Source organism: Cyrtonyx montezumae, unplaced genomic scaffold (genome assembly GCF_038088225.1).
Source record: "Cyrtonyx montezumae isolate F1298 unplaced genomic scaffold, pur_monq_1.0 scaffold_19, whole genome shotgun sequence".
Lineage (NCBI taxonomy): Eukaryota > Metazoa > Chordata > Aves > Galliformes > Odontophoridae > Cyrtonyx > Cyrtonyx montezumae.
In genome coordinates, this window is record NW_027071925.1 from 7,544,496 (window position 1) to 7,567,330 (window position 22,835).

The following is a 22,835-nucleotide window of genomic DNA, read 5'->3' on the forward strand; positions in this document are numbered from 1 at the left end:
ATTTGTATTACATAGATCTACGTTGCAAACTCATTGTGTGGGAGGAAGTATGTAATTTTCAATCTTGATTGTGAAGTGTTGCCAGTTTTGGCATGCTGATACTTGCATGTCTGGCCACTTGTAATTTTCTTTCATCTGTTAACGAATTTGGTTTTCAAAACTCTTCCTGCTTCCAACTTCTGTTGTACTTCTGTGTTGCAGTTTGTGACTCCATGTTAGTCATGACAAAGTTAGACGTGCCAATACAAAATGAGTTCTTTTGGTTTGATGTGTTTGTGACTTGCAGAACGTCTGTCACGTATGTAACACACATGCAGGCACATAGTTGGGATTGTGTTTCCTATAGAAATGCTGGGTGTTTGACAGCCTCCCAGAAAAGGTTTCTGCACATCAGACCTTGTACTCAGGCATACTGTCTTCCAGTCTCACAGTTGTCTTATTACACCTTCACACAACATCAGACATGTAATGACAAAGAAAATACCTTTATGTAGTCTCAATGTGTCTTGCAAACAGTAGAGAATTAAGAGTCATGATATTAATGATCCTTTGTTATTTCTGTGTTAACAGATGAGGAAATGGGAACACAAAATATTTCCATAAAGTTTCTCAGAGAATAGCTGGAACTGGAACTATATCCTTTTTGCCTCTGCTTTGGAATTAAAGGAAATGTTCTCAAATGAAGTATCGAAGTGGACTGAATGATTTTGACTACTTACAAAACAATCTCCTGTTGCTCATGTTTCATTAATCACTTCTCAAGAATGTTTTGATGAGTGTTTTGACACTGCCTGGTATTTTTCTTTTGTGTGCTGCTGTGTTATCAGCTGCTCTTTGAGAGGAGTTCTGCATTGGCTAGAAAATGATGCTCACCTCTGGAACTGAAGTGAGAATTGCCTAGGTTTGGATTTGTAGAGACTTTTTCTACCTAGACAAGAAGAGTAAAACTCAAAGCGTGACTGTGACTCGTTCAATTCAATGTTAATAAATACGAATTTAGTAGAGATTAGTAAGGTAATAGAGTGGTAAATTGTACAAGTTTTAGTTACCCTTTTTATCTGTTTCCCAGGCCTCAGCTGTAGATGCCAATGCTGCCCTGCAGAGGGCAGCAAAAAATGATTTATTGTGTTCAGTGTCTTTACCTGGTAAGAAGTTTCACCAGCAGCTGTCAGATCTTTCAGCTGGATTGCTAACATTAGTAGCTATTTAAATTGGGGTTCTGCGTTGCCCTATTGTCCCTCAGTGAGACAGTAATGGCCCTAATAAGTTTCTCATTTTGTTTCACTCTGAAGTTATACTTCGATTGAAAATTCCTCCTATGACTGGGAAAACAACGTCACTTATCTTTGGCTTTATATTTACTATGCTTGTGAGTCCCATCAGATTTAATCAAGGTGAGATCAACAGAATTCTCTGGAAGCAAAGCCACCTTCTTTAGAGATGGTTTAAAAGGATAACCAAGAAATCATTATTAACATAGGTTGATTTTTATTCCTGTGTGATTCTACAGTTTTACCTTTTAATTGGAATCAGCCTCATCTCTCAGTCACTATTTGAGGAAAAATTAATTGTCCTGAAAGGCTGCCTTGCTGAGCTGTATTTTAAATGATTGCAAACTTAAAAGATTTGTTTGCAGTTTTCCTTTCAGGTTAAAACTGACATCACCTCTGTCGCTTTGCAAAAGATGACATGTGGGTTGTACAGCAGAGAAGCATTGCATGTTGGCAAACCTAGTTTTGTTCATCTTGGCCATGCTTGTTAGGGAAGGGGCTTAAAGTAAGGTTTGATCTGAATGCTCTTAAAACTAAAGTGGGACTAGAAAGCCAGATGCAGGCTTCTCAGAAAGCATCTCCTTGGGAGGATTTGACACTGAGCTCATGGATTCTAATGTTTTCTGCATTACAGAGTGTTATAGTTGCCATTGTGAATCTTGCGCTGAGTCTGTTTCATGCTGACACAAAGATGTCATGGTAGACAAGAATACTTCGCAGTTAAAACCAATGTGAAATGACATTTGAACCAACAGTTCAAACTAAGAGCATCAACCCTTCAGCCTGCTCCGATTATTTGAGGTAAAAACATTCCATTGCAGGACCAATTTTATACATACAAGGGATGCACTGACAGAACACAGATCAATTTGAAAATGTATCAGATGTGTCAAAGATTTCTCAGTTGAATGTGCATGTATTTTTAAACTTAATTTTTCCCTTCTCAACCACCTATAGTATAAGGTGCCTCACAAGGTGTCTTGTAAGCTCTCCTGCAGGTTAGTATGCTTGCTGGGTTCCTGTTGGGGAGGCTCATTAGTTTGTTTACAGGGTAATTCTTTTGTCTCATTTACCCTTTTCACAGGTGGAGGTAAATATACCATCCTCTTTGTGAATCACTTCAGTGTCTTTGAGCAGAAAATCTTGTCTAAATGCTAGGGTTGAGGGGGAGAATAAATGCAACAGCACAAATTTTGTATTTTCTTTATGCAGTCCAGAGAAGAAATGAAAACTTGTTTTGGGTGCATCAGTGGTTTCCTTTTAAACCTATGGGGAATTATTTCCAAAGAAAATAATTAAAGGAAATGTGTTCATATTTCCTGTTGGTGAGGTACAGCATTCAGTTCGTATGTGAGATTGAGATGATGTTTTCTTGCTGGTGTGTGTGTTTATACATATACAGCATCCAGCCTGTTTTAATGTCTTCTAAAGACTGTTGCTTGGCTCATTTTGTCCCATCTTTGAACTTTTGGCTCTTAAGATGAGAAAAATCCTTCACTGTTGAGGAGACTGAATAATTTCACAGATTAAAGGAAAAGTGCTGATGGCAGCAGCCCATCTCAACCATCTGTGGCTTCCAAGGGCATCAGGGGAAAACACTTTTTAACAAGGTCACTTTCTGGAGCTGGTGGGTAAGTTTCTGTAGGCCCAGCAAAGGAACTTCTGATTGTTGCTCTTTATGGTTCTGTATTACAGATACATGCATCAGAGACTCAAGATTACAAAGTTGTGGTGGAGTTGTTAGTCCTGGGAGAACTAGCTGTTTGTAACATAACTTCCTAACTTGGCAGATGAACCTGTAACCTACAGAACAAAAGCTGCAATGCACATAAGCCCAGTAATTAATTGGTTTTAGTGCTGGAAGCAGTGTCCTTTAAGCATTTGAAGTAGCAGGAGCTTGGTTGTGCAATGCCTATGGCAGTAGTAGCAGCTAATTAATAACAGCTTCCAACAGAAGCATGGGAAACCAATGAAAGTAATATATTGGAGGTTGTCTTAGAAAGTAACTTTTAGGGGTAATGGTGGTAGACTGGAACTTTGTTCAGTGCTTTATCTGACATAATTCCTAGCTTGGAAAAGCAGCCACTGAAAGCCAGCACAGCTGGAAACCAATTCATGTTGAAGCATTGGGTGTGAATAAATACTGAAGTGATTGTGTCTCAGGGTGGCTTCTCTGCAAGGAATCAGGGACTGAACTGCAGTTCTGTGGCCTTTTTCTTGTTGACCAGCAAATGAAAAAGTTGAGAAGGAATGCTTGTTATGGTCCTGATATGCCATTATTCTGTTGGGGCTCATTTTCTCTGAAGCTTCAGGTAGTGGCTCAGTCATCATTACAGCCAATTGCTGCAGGGCATTCATGAACCTGTTGGAAAATGTAACCTGTTGTTGGCAATGTGAAGGAGTGGGTGTCAGCCTACTGGTGAGACCCTGTTTGACAATTCCTGTGCAGCTTTCCTAGAGCTCAATAAACAACAGTATTAGCAAGGTCATAAATGTGAAGCAGAGGAAATAAAACCAAAGCATTTTGCTCTGTCATCTGGCCTGCAGCAGCAGTGCATCTGCCCAGCAAAGGCCAAAGATCGAGTGCTTCTGACAAGTTCTGAACTGTAAGTTCTGTTACAGTTTGGATGCATACATAAAACCTATTGTTTCTTCTATAAAACTATTTATTTTAGGTGAAATATGTAGGTGGTTACTGTACCAATCTTCCTGAGGGCTCTGAGGAGCTGAGTGGAAGATGTTTCTTTTAAATCCATCTCCTCTGTAAGAGCCTTTATTCTCTTTGCATTTTCTCGAGGTGGAGTAAAAACTGTCACTATAGGTTTAGACTGCAATCCTGTTTTTTTTTTTTTTTAATGTAATTGTTGTCATTAAAAAAACAAACAAAGATTGTTGTCTTAAAAAAACCCAGTAAATATTATGTAGGCTTTCAATTTGCATTCCTCTCCAGGAGTTTTCCAATTCCTTCTTACGCTTCTATTTTCAACAGCTTCTTGTATTTCAAAAATTCATTATGGAACAAGTACGTACTGGCTGATGATGCTCTTATAAGAAAAGTAAGATGTCATGGTTATCTCTGTGTTAGGTTTTTAACAGCAACTGCAATGATTGTTAAGGGACTGCAATAGCTACTGAATAGTTTTTTAACGAGAGACTAATGCATGCATCCTTCAAGGAGTTGAAGGTATTATTCTTTCCAACAGTAGGTGGAGACAAAGACCAAATGAATGTTTTGTCTCCTCAGAAATGTAGCTTTGCTGTCTGTCTCGATTTTTGGTACTGCTTAATTCCTTTGTGGAAAAAAAATAAAAATAAATATATGTCAATTATCAAAGTATTTTATTAGAAAGACTCTTAATTTGCATTTAAATTGTGATAATCCTTTTGGTGAGTAGTATCAATAAATTGGTTCTTTCAAACTTAAGGTCTGATTAGAAGATGAAGGAGATACCTGTACAGATTAAAATCTTAGCTTAATCTTAAGACTTAGTCTTAAATCTTAAAGTCTTAGGCCCAGAACTTCAGGGGTCAAAGCATGCCCAGAGTTGCCTTCAAGGTTGGATGCATACAGAAACTCACACTAGTGTGGGAGTTGGTACTAAGAGGAACGGATCTCTGCAGACTGCAAGATTGAGGTCTGGTCTGCCTCATTTTATGAAGCGAATTTGTTCTTTCCTGCTGGACTCTCTTTGCTGGAGCTGTGACAAAATTTCCATTTCGTGCAGTAGAGTTGTGAGTGATCTGATTGCTACTCATGGAAGCTGAGAATGGTAAACGAGTGTATGGCTCGTGGCACTAGTGCTGAATGAAGCCTGTCCTTCCAGTGTCATGCCATTCAACAAGATACAAGGGGAATCCTGGATTATTAAGTCTGAACACTTCAACGTTGATTCAGCTCTCAACAGAAACAGCAGTCAGGTATTTAAATGCAGTGTGATATTTTCCAATTTTGACCTAATTGCAAGGGTTTACAGAAATACTGAGTAAGAGAATAAATGACAGTAATAGTTGAACATGAAGTCAGTTCTACTGCTTGATACAAGCCTTACTTTTATTGGTCTCACTTACAGTTCATCAGGGTTTCTTCTTTGCTTCTTTATTTTAACAGCATGATTCAATTTTAAACGCCAAGGTCTATGTAATAAACAGAGATGGTTTATATCCGTTAGTGATCTGTTATATTCCTCAGGCTTGTGGCACTACTCACTGTAAATCCAGCTCAACGCATCTACAACTTGGAATGCTGCCTGGGCTGAGAGCTTTGGAGAACTAGGGTATAATGTATTCATTCTGAACTTTGCCAAACTGGGAAAATAGGGTTTTGTGAAGAGCTCGGGGCCAAATGGGGATGGGTCAAACTGGCTTTATCTGCCTGCATCTATTCTTTGTCTGCCAGGTGATAGTTTATAAAGATGCACAGAACTCAGTACAAGAGCATCTACACTGAGTACTCTTTTGGAGCGTTGGTATGGAAGATGTTATATGAAGCAGGGATGTATGTACCTTTTGAGTGAACATATGAAATGGCATCTTTGTCCCCTCCTTTGTGTACTCCATCTACTTGCTGATGCTTTCTTTCTGTTGTTCCTTGAGTCTTAAGGGGAATTTGTGGTGTCTGTATCGTATCTTCACCTGCAGCTGTGATATGCCACTCCAGAAGGAACTTGGGAATGACACACCACAGAAGTTGGAGGAGAGGTGGTTTTGGAGAGGTGTGAATCTGGTTGTAGGCTAAGTGGAGTTGGCAGAGTCCTCAGGTGCTTCCTGCTTCAGAGCGACTGAGAAAAGGCAGAGCATTGCCTGGGAACCAAAGTCTCTTGGACAGGTGAATTTTTTAAAGGGTGCCTAACAGTATTTTGCATAAATCTGACTCTAATCCATTGGTTTGTTTAATTTAGGTGAAAGAATAAGCGAAATAACGTATTATTTCATTCTGTCTTTTGTCTTTGTGCAAATGTTCAGTGCTTGACCAGTCTGCTGAGAAACTGTACAAAGGTGTAAATCCTGGGCTTTTGAATTCCTACCTGCTGGGAAACAGGCATTAGCAAGTGGTGGTTTTTGTTCTGTTTTGTTTTCCTGGATGTACATCTCAGTATATGAATATTTTGTATGTGTAATGAAATGGATAAATATTTCATACAAAAATGTAGAAATGGATCAATATGAATGTCATCCAATGTATTGGTTTTCTGTATATGAATTTCCTTTATGATGCTCTATAAATGCCTGTACATAATTTATAAATTGTGTTATTCATATTCTGTGCCAATAGCAAGCATTGCTAATGAGGAAAAAAACATCAAGTTGGTATACTTGGTTATCTTCTTGCTTGTTTGAAAGTGTCTTTTGAAGTTTAATTAATGATGTACTATCATTTAGTTACATTTTCAGGGATAGCGTTTGGATAACATCTAGTAGACTTGAAAAATCATTCTTCCAGAGCCACAAACTTTAAGTGCTAATGGGCTAAATTAGATGATTCAATTCAGAGAGGTATGAAGGGTCACTAAACAACAGAGCTAAGAAACTGGGATGGACAAAACATTTCATTCCGAAATGTAGTTATGTTTTTGTTGGCTTCCACTTAAACAATGTGGACTGCTATGAGAAAGGAAGAACAGAGTGTTCAGAAGTGGCTGGAGGCAGACTTTGAAAGTTACTGAATTTGTGAGCCAGTAAGTGGTCAAAGACAAATCCTGAGATACGAAGGATTAAGTGTTTTTTGGTACTGCTTTGCAGAAGCAGCTCTAGATTGCCTTGTCTTTTCTTCTCTACCTATGCACAGGATCCATCTCTTTCTTTCCAATCTCTAGTTTTGCTCAAATTATTTATCCAAGTGCTTTGTAATGTCTGACTTGAATGCATGTAACATTTGCCCAAAAATGTGTTTGGGTAATGAAAGACCTTGCTTGAGGTCTCTGCTATTAAGTCTTTGCTGAGGGGTAGGGAGAGGCTGCAAGTTTTTTGGCGAAGTTAATAAAATGTGTGGATTAGTGAAGTGCTGATTAGTGAGGTTCTATTGTAGGCAGAGACATTCCTGCCTTAGCTGAAACCCAGATGGAAAGCTGCCCACCTCAGATTGTGGAAAATGTTTTATGTTGCTGGTTTGCTGTAGTATGTTACTGAGGTTGCAGCAAAGTGAATCTTACTAACGTCTTGAAGTGTAATTAACTCTGTTGTTCGATGCAAATATGTGAATTCTGCTCGTTCTGTCTCTACAGGGGCCTGTTTGAAGCAATTTTTGCCAAGGAGCTCAAAGGCCAGTAGGAATGTGTGCGCATTAATAAACCTCTCTTTATCCTGGACTTGATCCAGAGCTTACAGAGGGCAAATGGGAAGATCATCTCCTATCTGATGTATTTACAGTAGAGCTCAGAGCGCTTGATCAAGGCTTCATTCTGCTGTCATTGTGCCCAGGCTTTAGTTTTGATATGAAACAGAGTATAGGATGTGGACACAGCAGGCAAATGATCCAGGGTACTGGAAGGCTGAGAGAAAATAGTGCATCACGGTAGCCTCTTAATAGTACTTAAAAATGATGTCTCTTTTTAAGGTGTGGAGCATCCAATGGTGCTCTGATGTTTTTTCTCAAACATCAGCTTAAATGCCCAGAAGTAATATTGGGTTAAAAAGAACCCAAATACTCTCTAGAATTTTTTTTCAATTGTAGCCATTTGAGGGAGGAACTATTGAGGTATTTTTGTTGTTGGTCTGTTTTGGAAGGCCTAATTTTTGAGAACTAAAATATTTCTTTCTGAGATGAGCTATGCTTCCTTTAGGAAATGTCAACTTTCTTCCAAGACATTTCATGTTATATTCTCTTAGATTGGGCTACCTGGTATGAATACTTTCATACTGTCTCCCATGATCAAATATTGGTGAGTCCTGCTGCTTAAGAAAGTAGAACTGTGGTGATGTAAGAATGCAACCATTCAGCAGCAAATTCAGTTTTTATGGACCTAAGCTACAACTCCCACAAGATAATGCTGGCAGCATTTCCAAATGTAAATATCTCTCGTGCCAAAGGGGTTTCTTTTGTTGGCGTTTTGAATTTTGTCAAGAAACAAATTTATCTTTGAGCTGAGAAGAGCTGTTCCTGAGCAACTCTTCCCAGTTTCTGCAGCAGTGAAGACAAGCAGGGTTCTGTGCTGGTTGCCCAACTGGGGAGGCAGCTCAGCCCTGATGGTGATGTGAATGGATTTTAGTTATATTTCTGCATTGCTGTAATAATGTTATTGATAACTAATTTTATCCTGTGTTAATTCTTATGTCACTGTGGAATATGCTATAATAATGGCACTTATCTCCTATGGATGTTGTGGATTATTTCTTGTGAAAGCACCTTGAGACCCTTAGATCTTAAAGAACTATTTATTATCATTGATGATATTATTCAACTTGGTCTTCAGATCACTGATAAAGTTGCAGACAGAGGTAAGCCACATACCGGACTTGTTTATCTGTAGCTTTGAGCTTGCTTTTGTGAATTAACTTTTCATTTTTGAAAGGTGTGTGCCCTGTGTCTGCAATGAAAATAATTACCAAGACCAAAGGGATGGTAACTTGATTGCATGACAACTGCCATTGTTTCTTAGTTAAAAGGTTGTCTTTTTCTGATGTGAATATCCATGGAAATCAGTCACCTTCAGCCTGGTTGTTGTGGTACCTGGATGATGATCACCATGGAGATGATAGCATCCTTTCTTAGGCTGATGTCCTTAACAGAATGTCACTGCCCCTTCCAGTTTGTGCAAGACTGAAGAAGCAAGGATGCGTGCATTCAGTTTGCCCATTCAGTATTGGTGGGTTTAAACCTTTGGGCAACTTGTCAAATAAGTGCTGCTGACATAAACCATAGCTATGCATCAGCAGTGTGGAGAACAGGATAGATCTTTTAATACTTCACATTTCTTTAAGAGAGATAGAAATTGCTCGTCCTGTAAGGGAAGGAGAAGGCAGAAGGAAACTCACTTTAATGAGTGGTTGTTCTGTGGAATTGAGCATTGACAAAAATGTCTTTGATCTTGTTCCAAGATGTCACTGATACCAAGTACACAGCATGCTCTTGAGTTGCATAACAACGTATCCCAGCTCATTAATGATTTATTTTTTGGAGCTATGCTTCTGCACTCACAACACCTTTGCTATGAGCTAACTTACTGCCGAAGCTTGAGGACTGATTTATTGAAGATTTACAAACTGAGCCTTTAAACATGTAACTGGGATGGTGTGTGCAAGTCTTGGATTGTCCTGTCAGTCTCTGAGTGTTTCTAGGAGACTTACTGTCAAAGCACAAAGTTCTTGGTTGCTCTTTACTACTACTTTGGTAGTAGTTTTTTTTAACTTTTAACTTTTTCAGGACAGTATGAAGAAAAGGGAAAATGAATGATTTTAGAGATGCTGTGAATAATAATGATGTGAGATTTTTAAGGGTATACTGGTTTCTGAGAATGTGAATTCTGGGTAAAGAATAGGGCTCTTTGAGCAGTTTTACACAAGAGTGATTAATGAAGCTTTTTAGAGATGTGTATCACTGTATCAAATGTGAGTTTTCAGTGCATGCTCTGCCTCTAATTTATGAGGCTTCACATGCTGAGTAAGCATTTGCCTTGAAATCCCTCACAGCATTTAATTTTGCATCTATTTATTGTGTAGTCTTCAGACTCAGTCTACTGGTTTCTCTCTGCGCTCTAAAGCCAGGCATGTTATGAATGAAACACATGTTCAGTTCTCAAAAATGCACATTGGATTCTGATGAAAAATAACTTTCCAACCAGAGCCTGAGAACTGTGGTTATTTCCACATCATCTAGATTCATGCCTTATTTCAGCAGATGTAGCTTGAATCATTGGCCACAAATATATCTCTAGTGAAGACATCTTGTGTGTTCTCTTTGTGAACACAAAGGGGCAAAGTAGAGAGGAACAGATCAAATTTTTTATAGAATACTGTTATTAATATCATGTGGTGTCTAAAAGACAAAGGAGAGAATTGACAGATGGGTGTCAGAATTGCTAAGAACGCTGAAATTATGCTGTTAGTGAATGCATGGGTGTGTTCTTACCTGTGAACTGAACTACTGCCCCTTGTTATACTGTTTGTCTCCGTCAGTGAGAGTGAAATCATTAATGGCCAGAATCTAACAGGGAGATCTTGTCTGCCTGAGTTAAAGGTGCCTTTGCCTATTTATGCCTGCTCCTTTTGTGATCCCAGTCTGGCACTGTGCTGGTACTACTCTGAATGTGTCAACAGAATACCAACATAAGCTGTTTCAGTCATCTGTTAGCATGCTTGACATTCTCTGCTGCTCAGAGAACTGTAGGCAGAACCAAGGCACAGGGAAAGCAGATAATCTTCCTGAAGTTTGTTCTATGTCTTGTCTGAGAAGACAAAAATTCCTCTGTACTGGGAGGTTGTGTGACCATTGAGTCCACACCTCCAGTAATGCTGGAGGAAGGACTCAGCTCACTGCGGTATACCTGTTACAGACTGATCAATTCTCTGTGTTTTCTTCTTGATTCATATTCTGATCTTTCATCTTTTCCTATTTTTATCTATATAACAGGGCCTACAACTTTCATCTGGGCAGGTAATATCCTCACTTCTGTCCCTTGTGAAGCAATTTGGAACCTAATATTACTTTACTCCATCAACAGTTGTTGCCTTGGGCACAGTGGATCACTTTTGTGAAAATCTGTTTTTTACTGAGGTATTTCAGTACATCAGGAGAGAGATTTCTCAGGAATAGCTGAGATCATCAGTAGTTGGTTTTCTATTTTTTTGCTTTGAGTCTTTTTTTATGTAGTGCAAACAAAACAAGTGTTCTCCATCTTCTCAGACAAAGTACTGATTTCAAATGACTTGTCAGCTTTGTAGAAATAGTGTTGCAAGTTACTCCTCTATTCAGGCCAAACCTCAGCGTCTTCCACCTATTTGAAAATTAATTTGTAGTTAAAACTGCGTTGGTGACTCTCACATCTTACAAGCTGCTGTGAAACTCTTTTGTAGGAGTCTGTGCTTCGACCTTTTTCATGTCCTGCGTGGTTTTATGAATGCTTTGGGTTGGTGCAGCTGTGTGAACTAAGATTTCTACCTGTGCATCTTAATAGAGTTTCTTTATTTATTGCTGATTCTGGGCCCGTAACATAAATATACTGTTGCTTTCAGTGAGATGTGGGCTCTGTGGATTTTAGGTTGACATATAGGCTTCTCTCCTGGCCCCGCAAGGTCCTGTAGTTTTGTAAACAACTCAGTTTTGGTCTGAACTCTGTAAAATGAAAATAAATGAAACCAGTTTCCCACCTGGTTTAGTTTGTGATGTTTGCTGAAGCGTTGTATATAACCAGCCAGAAACATGCTATCAGGTGGTCCACTCTTGTCCATTAAGTTTCATTTTTTTCTTTTTTTACCTTTGGGCTTGTGGTGGGAAGGGAAATCCAATGAGAGACAGATTTACTGTGGCTGGCAGAGAGGAGATTTACTTCCCTTCCACAACAGCTCACATTTTCCTCTATGCTCTTCCAACTTTGTTTTCAGTGTTCTCCTATTCTGAACTAATCAAGATTTGGTAGCTGAAGCAAAACTTCCCATGGTGTAAGATGCCAAATGCTTTCAAATTCATTGATCTCAGTGGAACAAGAGGGAGCTCAGCCATCGGCACAAGCATTTTGGTTCATAAATGTTTTCAGGCCATTAATCTTGGCTCTGGCAAAGTGTCTGAGGACTTCAAAAGTGTGTGAAGTGTCCCATAAGATGCAACTTCTAGGAATACAATTGTTTTTGTTTTCTTTGTTGTTGTAAAGTGCATCAGTGCTCATGTTCTGTTTGCAGACCTCTAAGGCTGTCTTGGAATGTGTCATTTAGATTGTAATTCTGTATGCTAACAAAGAATTTATCAAAACTTTCTGTGCTAACATGATTACTTTGGATCAAAATACAGATGAATTTCCAGTTGTATGGGAGTTCAGTGGCTTCACAGAATGCTCGACTTGAAACAAACGAAAGCAAAATCTCCCTCTTCATAGCTTATTCCATAACTTCATCTATTTCCACACTTTCTGATTGCAAGTTTAAAAACTCTCAATCCTCAACAGATATCATATCATAACTTTTTTGGGGGAGGTGAAAGTGTCAGCAAGTGTGAAAATGACTCAGATCTGATGTCCTTTGTTGATATCTAGCAAACACGAACAACAGTAGAACTTTGGATGCTGGGCAATATATGACTCTACAATAACAAAGGGATTTGATGTGAAATGTACCCAGGAAAATTGTTTTTCAAAGATGTACATTGCACTTACGCATTTCTAAGGGTTTCAATAATGTGATGTGTAGATTGTGCTGTTAATACTGTGCACAGTCCCAGTCCATGTGAAGCAAATTTGGCTGGTCTTGGGATGTGCTGTTTTGTAAGAGATACAGTTGCTCTGCAGTTATTTACCTTCAGGTTTGTGGCAAGGATTAACCTGTGGGTTAAGGCCAAAATGTCCTGGGCTGTTGCCCATTTAAGTCAGCAGAGAGACTTGCATCAACTTCAGCAGCTGTGGATGAGGGCTGAGAATCATGATCTGAATGCAGCTAGGCAGCTCTTAGCACTGCCTTGGGGTTTTCAGTATGACTTTAAGGAACAGCACTTTCCATTTGCTCTGCTTGGCTTTGTGCAAAGCTGTTTGTCTATCTGTGCCTCATCAAGAAAAGAAGGCTTAAAAAAATCATTAGTATTTCAAAAGCACTCATTCTCGTGAGTGAGGCTGTAGAAGCAGAGCAGTAAATCCTGCTCCATTGGAGCTGTCCAAATATTATTGCTTGTATTGAAAGAAAGCTCTTAAATGAAGGCTGGTGTTCAGAAGCCAGTAGAGCTGGAAAGTCATCACATCATCACAGATCTTCTGCTGGAAATGTGGAGCTTGTGTTTCTGTGAAAGCCCAACAAGTCAACTGACAAGTTAGGAACTTAAAGCTTCTAATTTAACTGCTTATGACCCTGGAAGATCAAATTTGTCTCTGTTCCATGGATATTCTCATCCTGTTTTAAATGTGTCATTTCGTTCAAGGCAGATCTGGAGTGCATAACTCCAAAAAGCATTTTTTGGACTTAAAAATAGATTTCACAGCCAAGTCACTTCAAAAGTCTCTGTTTACCCATCGTTCTGTCTCATTAAAAATGCAGTTTATCTTTCCTGCGGACAGACTGAAAGGACCACCTACTCCAGGAAAAATATTTCTCTGTAGCTTGCCTGTTGGGTTGTTTTGGTGAGCTTGTGAAATGCTACTTAAAATCCAGCTTTCCTTTGTTGGAGTGAGCTTTTACTCTAACCTTCTGCTGGAATGAGGTCTGGGTGTTGGGAGTAGAGGAAAACAGTAAAGTATTTGCAGCTAAAGGTGATCTAGCAGCAGATCGTAGTCTACTATTGAAAAAATGTAAAGCTGTGAAGTGTCTAGAGTTCTGGGCAATTGTTTTTTCTCTGGAGGTGTCTGGATCACTGCTCTCAAAGCAGAGGATTTTCATTTCTTGTGAAGATGCAGAATCAAAGGTTCCCAAAACTCGTGTTGGTTACACATTGCCACTGGGCTGGTTGGGTGTAGTCATGGACGCTCTCACTGAAATGTTCTGGAACTCCTTGTGAGCTTTTCCAGTTCCAGATAATCTTAGAAAGCTATTCAAGAGGATCCAAATTCTTTAAAAAGAAACAGCCAAATCAAAACAAAGGCCAACAACCACTGCTGATTAGGTAAAAAATAAGACAAATAATTGGTCAAAAAGATAAGTAAATACCACTGTCTCATGCATGCTTACATCATGGGACAGGCAGCAGTACAGAGTGGTGCATTTAGCCAAATGTTTGACCTGTGATGTGCATATGGAAATGTTTGGATGTATAAGTTGCCATTTTGCACTGGGACCACTTAGGCTTGAAATTTCCAGTGACAAATGGAAGAGTACTTCTTTTTAAGTTGCAACCTAGTAATGGGAGTTAGGATTTTAAGTCCTGCCAAATGCAATAAACTTGTGTTATAGCCTTTTAAAATTGTTATATTGAATGCTGCTTATAAAGAGTCATCTTCCTTTTATTGTTTCATAATTTATTCAGTGTTTTCTTAACTGGCACATCAGCAGAACAGTAAAAACGCCACTGAGTAAACTTCGTTTAATGGTGACCAAGTTTTGTCTATGTTACAATAATATCTGTGGGAAGAAACAATTACCTTGTTATTTGCTATCAAAGCAGTAAGAGCATTTGCTTTCCATTTCATTTAGAGAGGACATCACTTTCAAGCTTTCTTTTGCTCTCCTTGTAGATGTTTCCTCTTTGATGTATTTAGGTATTTTGCAATGCACATGAGAGAATACTGGTTCAGTTCTGAGCCAGAGATTCTTAAATAGAGCTGCTGCTGTCCTGTATGCAGTGTTGATGCGTTATCAGTACAGCTCAGACTGAAAACCACCCTGGTTTGTGAACAGTCAGAAACCTTCAGGCTCCACAAGAATGGTGGTGGCATAATCAGAGTAGTTGGCTCCATCTACCTCATTACTCTTCTTGGATGTTAGAATTCTGTGAGGAAAAGAATAAGCACTTGGAAATCATGAATTGATCAGTGTCCTTCACCAGCACGCTGACCATTAAGCACTGCAGGGATTAAACACCATTACATAGGCAGCGTCATGTTCCTAACAAACAGCTTCCTTATAGCCCACCTGCTGCTTTCAGTAACTCTGGAAGCACAGTAGTTAGGTCTCAAACACTGTATTTTCCAGGATGATGAGGGCTTAAATGAAAGGTTTCTAATTACCAGGCCTCAAGTAGCTACCTAGAGAGGCAGTATCTAGCATCAGGGCTGAGTTACAGTAAGTCTCTTAATCAGCAAGGGAGCCCCTAACATCCCCTGCAACGTTTCTTCTTGTGGTCATTTGGTTGTCTGTCTGTCTTTGTTTTCCTATGGGTTTGTTTTCCTCGTGTGGTTCTGGAATGCCTCCAGACCAGATCTTTTGGTGCTATAAATTGATGTAGATCCTTTGGCTTCAATAGGGTTACGCTGATTTACTCCAGCTGAGGATCTGCTCTGTGAGACTACTCTCTCAATGCTGGAGCAAGCAAGTTCAAGGCCACGATTTGAGTACTTAGTGCATGCACAAGGCATTAATCATACGGCAATGTGTGCAAAGCATGTGTGAACACTTTTCCACAGGCGGTTCTCAAAATCCCTGCCTCTGCTGTCTCCATTTAATGGAGATAATTTGACCCTGTCTCTTCTCTCAGTTAAGCTGCCCTAAGTCCATTGGCTTCAAAATATTTGCTCTTGGTCTACACTTATCTGTAAAATGGATGTTAAATTGTGTCCACAATGCTAAACCTTCTGTCTCTGTATAGAGCATTATATCCCTAAGACTCCCAGTTTTGGAGTTACTGTCACCATATTTTAATGTACAAAGGCTGCTCCAGAAGTAACGCCTCCTGATTTAATATGGTGGTACTGCAGCAGAAGTTGGACCTTCCCACCAATATCTCCCTACATGTTGTTGCTGTGTGATGAATGGCAGCAGGGGGGGCAGTCTGACAAAATGGCACCTGACATGGAAATGTCACTGAATTCCTCTGTGTAGCAAAAATGGCACCCATTGATGCTCAACAGTGCTTGCTGAGCCTGGATGGAGACCAACCAGTGGATGTGTGTGCTGTGAGGTGGTGGGTGATGTGTTTCAGCTGCAGTGACAATGACTGTGGGTCACCTCCCTGGTCCGGATTGCTGTGAGTGCAGCATGCATGCTCTTGATCATCACTGGAGAAAACACACAGCTAGTAGTGTTGGCTCTTGAGAAATAGTCAGCTATTTTGATTTAATTTCTTCTTTGGACTGCTAAAGATGTATGTCAAATGTGATCTAATGTAGCTGCTCTGTAATGGACATTCTTTTTATTAGAGCACTGATTTTCTGCAATGTTTGTGCACTGGTCTGCGTGTTCTGCTCCTTTCATTTTCCTTTCTTGTGTGAGTTGGAACTGCTGGACTTAATGATGTCAGTAAACAGGAAAACATTTTTACTCTATATGGAGTAAAATATAAATACCAGGTGTTATTTTTAAGTAGGAGAAGCAGAAGTGGTATACATAGTCTGTGAATGATGGTTAGGAATAACGTGCTGAAATCACTGTGCTTATTGAGAAGTGCATTTAGCCTTTAAAATAGCAACGTGGGCACCCAATGAAGAATTAAAAAGAAAATGATATAGAAACATTAGATTATTTAAAATATTTTATAACTGAGGACTGATCTTGTGATCTCTGTGCAAACAAACCTGTTACTTCATTTCTTGTATATCAAAGTTAAATTACATTTTCTGCAATGTTCAGTCGTTTTGTGGGGAAGTTCTGTACTTGCTCTTTCTTTTTACTAAAACCCATCTGATTATGCTTAAGAACTGTAAGGCTGTTGTATAAATAGTCTTTTCTTCCTCTCCTCTGTAAATACTCTTCCTGCCTGTCTCATTGCCTCCTCAGTCATTTGCTCTTGGAATTTCCTTATCCTGTGAGGCTACAGCTGCAGTTTGTGGAGTTGAATTTAATTGTTGTCTTTCTTAAGAGTGGAGTTGTGCACTTGTTCCTACAGCTGCCCGACATCTATTTATAGAAAGCTTTGCTTCTTCTAACCAAATTCATTTGTAACTGTATAAGGGATATTTGATACTGGAGAAACAGACTTTTTAAGATGCTGTAAATGATCTCGTGTCACAATGTCTAATGTGTGAGAGGCTCTGCCCTCCCGTGGAGACAGCAGGATCAGCTGTGTGCCTGGTTCTGGCACTGCTGATGTGCCAGAAATGTTTTCAGTCAAAAGCCAATGTTTATGGGGCAGGGAAATCAGAATACTGACTTCTCCCAGCGTGAAATACTTTACTGTAGCATGAGGCATCAGGTTTACAGAGTAGTTTCCTCTCTTGAATCTTGCTCCTATTTTAATTTCCTATATATATATTTTGTCCTCCTTCCCCTTCTCTGAGGCAGACACCCCCTGCCCGTTCTCACTTTCTGTAAAGCACTTTCTCTGGGGCAGTGCAATATTCGCTGAGATACTTGGCACTCTGAAAGAGATGATGTTGCAACGTGTCAATATGCAGCAGTGTTTAGGTACACTGAACTTGAAGAAATGTGTGTTAGTGTATCAAAGTGTACTCATTTCTGATGGCAGAGTATTAAGGTGATTTATTTTTGAATTCCGATCGGTCACTTTAGCCTGTCTCAACCTTCCTTTGCTTTCCTCGTGATCAGTGGAGCTTTCTCTTGACTTCCTTACCTCTCTCCCACTTCTTACAGCTTTCTGGGAGGTGCCAGAGAAACTGAGTAAATCTTTTTCTTTCCCAGGAGAAGAACTATGGCTAAAAATAGCATTAGAGGATGATCTAGGCCAGGTGAGCAACACCATCCAACCACACTGGTGCTGCTGATGATGTCCAGAGGGGGAGGAGGGGAAAGGGGGGGGAGGATTCATCAGAGTGATGTAGAATTTTTTTTCACCATCCTGCTAAGCTTCCTCCAAGAGAGCCAAGATTGCTGACATGAGCAGGAGCTTGACCTGCTGGCAGCAGTGCCAAGTAATGCTGGCGATGTGTTTTACACAAGGGTGTGCTAGCCTCGGCATTTTTCCCGACCTAGATCATTGCCACAAAAACAACTCTCTCCCCTCTCAAAAAAGAGACCGCAGTAGAGAGCTTGGTTTTGCAAGCTCTGCTCTGATCAAACATGCCCAGCAGATGACAAAATGGATGTGTTTTAAAGTTACAAAGCTGTGATTTCGTTTCCTTTCAAACCACATAAATAAAAAATGGCAACCTCTTCCTTCTTAGAGGTCCTCGAGGTGTGTGTGATAAATTTTGGATGATGGGAAGAACGTGCTGTGTCAGTATGTCATTAGATTTGATAATTCACAGATCAGACTCAACAAAAATATTTATCACCCAGATTTGCTTGTCATGAAATTGCTTTAAAATATAGGTGGAATAACAGTCAAGCCAGGAGAAAAAAAAAAAAAAAGGAAAAAAGTAGGAAAATGCATTATTGGATTAAGAGAATAAATAATTTTTTGGAACAGGTTATTTTGTAACCTTTGCTTATGTGGGTAGATTGAGTTTCCTTTAAATGACTTTATGCATAAATGAGGGAACTATATACCTTAATCCAGGAGGATGGGCTCAGGGATCTCACCTCACAGAAGTGCAAGGCTTGGAGGGGCTGTTAGGGTCCGTGGTGTCCCTTCTGATTATGCTGGAGGCTTATAGGGTTGTATTAAAGTACAGGTTTTAACAGTGAATATATTTTTGAATCTGATAACATTTTGTAGTTTAAAAAATTGTGAATAAGAGACTCAGCAGAAATTAGGATAGAAATAATCATAAAGCCTAATAATACAATGCCTTTTTCATCTTTTTAGTAGGTATTCATACTTAAAATAAATGGATCTTATTGTAGAAGCAACTGACAAAACTTCATTTAGGCTGTAATAAAAAATCAATTTAGTTTTAATCTTTAATCCAGTTCATAATGTGAGGTGTGCTAGATATGTACACTGGGAATCCAGCAGCACTGTTGATTTGAGCACTTGGGTGTATATGAAAGCATATGCAAGGTGTAGGTAATAACAACAGTACCTTTTTATCTCCAAGGCATGCTTTTCAAGAACACCTTCTGTACTTCTATTAAGCATCTAGGTGAAACAGGAGCTCAAACGCTGTGTCAACAGGAGCCTTCTGCCAAGTGCCAGGATTTCGTTTCTGATTCTGCCCACGTGTGGCTGTTGTTGAGAGTCGCTTCCACTTTCTGTGCCTCAGATTTGTAAAATGGGGTAAAGATGCTCCATGTTTGTAGCTGTGCAGTGATGAGTAACTGGAAGGGCTTTGGCAGAGTGGTGGGCCAGAGCTTTTCTCTAGGTTTGTCCTAATGGCTACTTGAATAAAAGTGGTGCAGTAACCACTGCTAACCACTACTTAAGGTCACACACTGTATTGATTGTATAGTAAGGAATACAGCTAATGCATGTTTGCCTCACCAGCTTCCTGTGATAGATAACTGAACAATGCAGTATTTTTTTTTTCAGTTAAGAGAAATTTCAGAAACCTTTGTAGGCAAAAGTGTGCCATATAGGGTTGCAGCAGGGATGGAGGGTGGTTCCCTGTAAATGCGTGGTGTTCCAGCTCTGGAGATCTAGGGTCATCTTCCTGCAAGGATCCTGGAAAAGCTTACCAAGGGATCTGGGAGAGCAAGGGCTGCTGAACGCCAGGGTTTGTGTCCATAGAACTCGTGTAGAGCTGAGAACATGGAATGTTTGCACATCTCTGCATCCTTTCTGATTGAATTGTCAGTGGTTCAGGTGCTTCTTCTTTGCATCTCATTCTGCTTAAGCCAGTCCCCATGTTGTTTTCCAGAAGGCATGTCTAGTCTACACATAAAACTTATTTGCTTTTCTTCTTCACTGTTTCTCCCCTCTCTACTTCATCCATTTGTACTCATCCATTTACAGATTAGTGTTCATTAAGAACATAACCATCTCCATCCTGAGGAGGAGGAAGAAAAAGCCTTTGGTGAGCTAGAACTTACCTATCCCATCCTATTTTCCTGCCTTCTAAGAAAAAATATATGGTGTGATCTTAATTTCCAAGCGACCCATAAAGCTCTGACTTCTGTCAGATGTGGTTGTTGAAAAAGACACTGCAGCAGATCGCTGCCTCAGCTCAACTCTGTACCCCAGAAGAAATTGAGCATTCATTTGTATACGTAACATGGGAACAGGAGGGAATCCACAGTTTAATGATAGTTGTCATCTTTAATGAGCTATCATGATATTGCATTAAAATAGCATCCATGCTTTGAACTGTCACATTTCTGTTTGAGGCGCTGCTTTAGAAACTAGGGGAAAAATTGCTTCATTACACTGGATGCAATGCTTGTGCAATTCATTGGCCTGTGGCTGAATGGCATGTGGGGATAATTTACAGGCAGAAAGATAATTTTTGCTTGTGTAATTAAGACTGTTTGAAATTTAACTGTATAATAAAATTGTTTGTTCCCTCATCTTTCAGAGAGAGGTTTTCCTGATGCTTTTGGAAACAATTCATATTTAGACCTCCTTCACAAAGACTGTGCTTCTGGCACGATGGGATTTTCAACAAATATCAGACTCTTGAGTCAAACACGCAGAGGCCATCATGAGGTTGAAAATCGCACAAGTAAACTATTGTTAGAGTTTGCTGATGCTGCTGGCAATGCCAAGGGGGCATCTTGTTGTTGTTGTCTGCTCATATGATTTAAAGTAATGAGAAAATTTAGAATGAGACAAATTAAGAGGCAGATCATGTGAAAGGACTGGGCGTTCCCCACTGCCATGGGGCCGAGCAGGATGCAGATGTATATGCAGTGGGAGCAAATGTTTTCTAAATATTTTATATCCGTAGCAAGGGAATAAAGGGTGAGATTGGAGGAGATGGGAGACAGGGGAGAGGTCCTGCTCCTGTCGTAATTCGCTGATAGACACACCGTGTGTATTGGGCAGAGTGACCTGGCTGCTTCAAGCCTCAGCCTGATTTCCTTTTTTTTTTTTGTCCTTTTAAACCATGCTCCTGGAGATTGGTAGCCATGGTAACTTCTTTATCTGTGTTGAAAAATAAATGCCAGAAATTTAGCTTTTATTTTTTTAAACTACTTATATACAAAAGCGCAGAAGCAAATAAAACCCCCGTGGCATATGACTTCTGTGACTAACTTCATATTTTCAGGTCTCCACTGCTTCTGTTAAATGTGGAACTGGATGATCTTGAAGTGGGGGGGAGAGAGGAACAACCTCTGGTCCTTTTCAAGGGATTCTGCTGGCAACGTGCAGGGAAGGGCTGCATTCAGCCCATGTTCATCTGGGTACCCCACTGAGGATGTGAGTGCAGGGGATCTCTGAGAGGAGCCACAGTTGGTGAGCAGGCTGAGATTGAACTTCCCTCTTTTTCATGCCTGTTAATCAGGCTGTCTCCCACAAAAGGCCTTTTTTCTGCAGCTTTGTGTCAGCTCTTGGCTTTGGAATAAGCTGAGAAATGCACCTGCTGTCAGTTAATTCAACAGAAACCTTTCCAAGATGAAATTGCTGCAGGTCTAGAAGTCTTTGCTTAATTACTGCATCTTGATATCCAAAGACTAGTGCATAGTTCACTGATTTCCTCGTAAAGCCGATCGATATTTCCATTTCAAGTTCCACATAAAAGAACCCGTTAATTGCTTCAAAAAGTTTGCTTTACATTACGTGTGATACGTGGCTGCAGAAATACTTCTCATTTTTGTTGCCTGTGTGCCACTGACATTTAAAGACAGTGTGCTACCAACTGCTTGTGTTGTCACATGCTCTGAAGACCGTTGAGTTGCACTGCTGGGAAAGGGACTCAGACAGTCCTGGGGGTATCTCACTGAAGATCTTCGTTTATTTTCCAGTAACTGAGCTTCAGCTGTTGCTAAACTCCTGTAAATGATAACAGGTCATCCAGCCTAATTTGTTCCGCCTTTCTCCTCCTACCTACGATGGCATTGCTGGGAGGGGTGATACCCTTTATTAGACCAGCAGGAACAATGAGTGGGGAAAGATGTGTGAGATTTTTGTCAATGCTACGTTTATTTGTGCCTTACTATTTTGATGGCTGTGTTCTTTTAATCATTAATATCAGCTTCTGTGAGACAAATGGAAAGCAAAGGTTTTCACTGGTTATGTTTGAACAGCTGGAATTGGCAAGGATGTATTTTAATTTCAGATAACGTGCTGTTTCACTTTCCACATGTGATTTTCATTCTTTTATTGGATTGGATGAATGTAACTTTCAGAATTTCAGTGAAAATGCTTTTGCGCATGAATTCCTTGAGTATATGCCAACATGTGATTAGAATGTTTTTGTTTACAGCGTTCCTATTTACAGTGTATTTGGTGAAGGAGTTGCATAGAACAAATGCAAACAGAACAACGAAAACAGTTTTGTAGACTCAGTATGAAGAATATTACTTTAAAATGTTTCGCTTTCACAGAAGTATTTGTTCTGGAGTAGCTCTTTTTCAGTCTCGCTGCTTCTGTTCTCTGTACGTGATAATGTGTGCATTATTTTCCAGCGGATCTCTGTGTGCTGTTCTGTTGCTCACTGATTCCTTCCATGCTCCTGATTCACTAACAAACTATTTTTGGTCCTATGCCTCAATTTCAACTCTTACTAAGCATCCATGCATCTTTGCCCTCTCCCTTCAGCATGTGTCAGTGATTTCTGGCTTGATTTTTGTTTTTTCCTTTTTAATAGATCCCATTGTTTCTAATGGCAGAGTGGCTCAGAGCTCTCCATGGCCATCTCTGCTCTGACAGGCAGTGCTCCAAACTAAGGACTCTGGCATCTAATTGTGACAATGTTAGGCATGATGTTGAAGGATAAATTAGGAGCATCTGTTACTCCAGAAACAGGCTGCCTCTATATAGTCTGAACTGATTAGACAAAGTGGATTTGAAGAACCTGTAGATTATCCTGAGAACTGAAAGGGAAATAAGGCAACTGTGTCCACACCTAT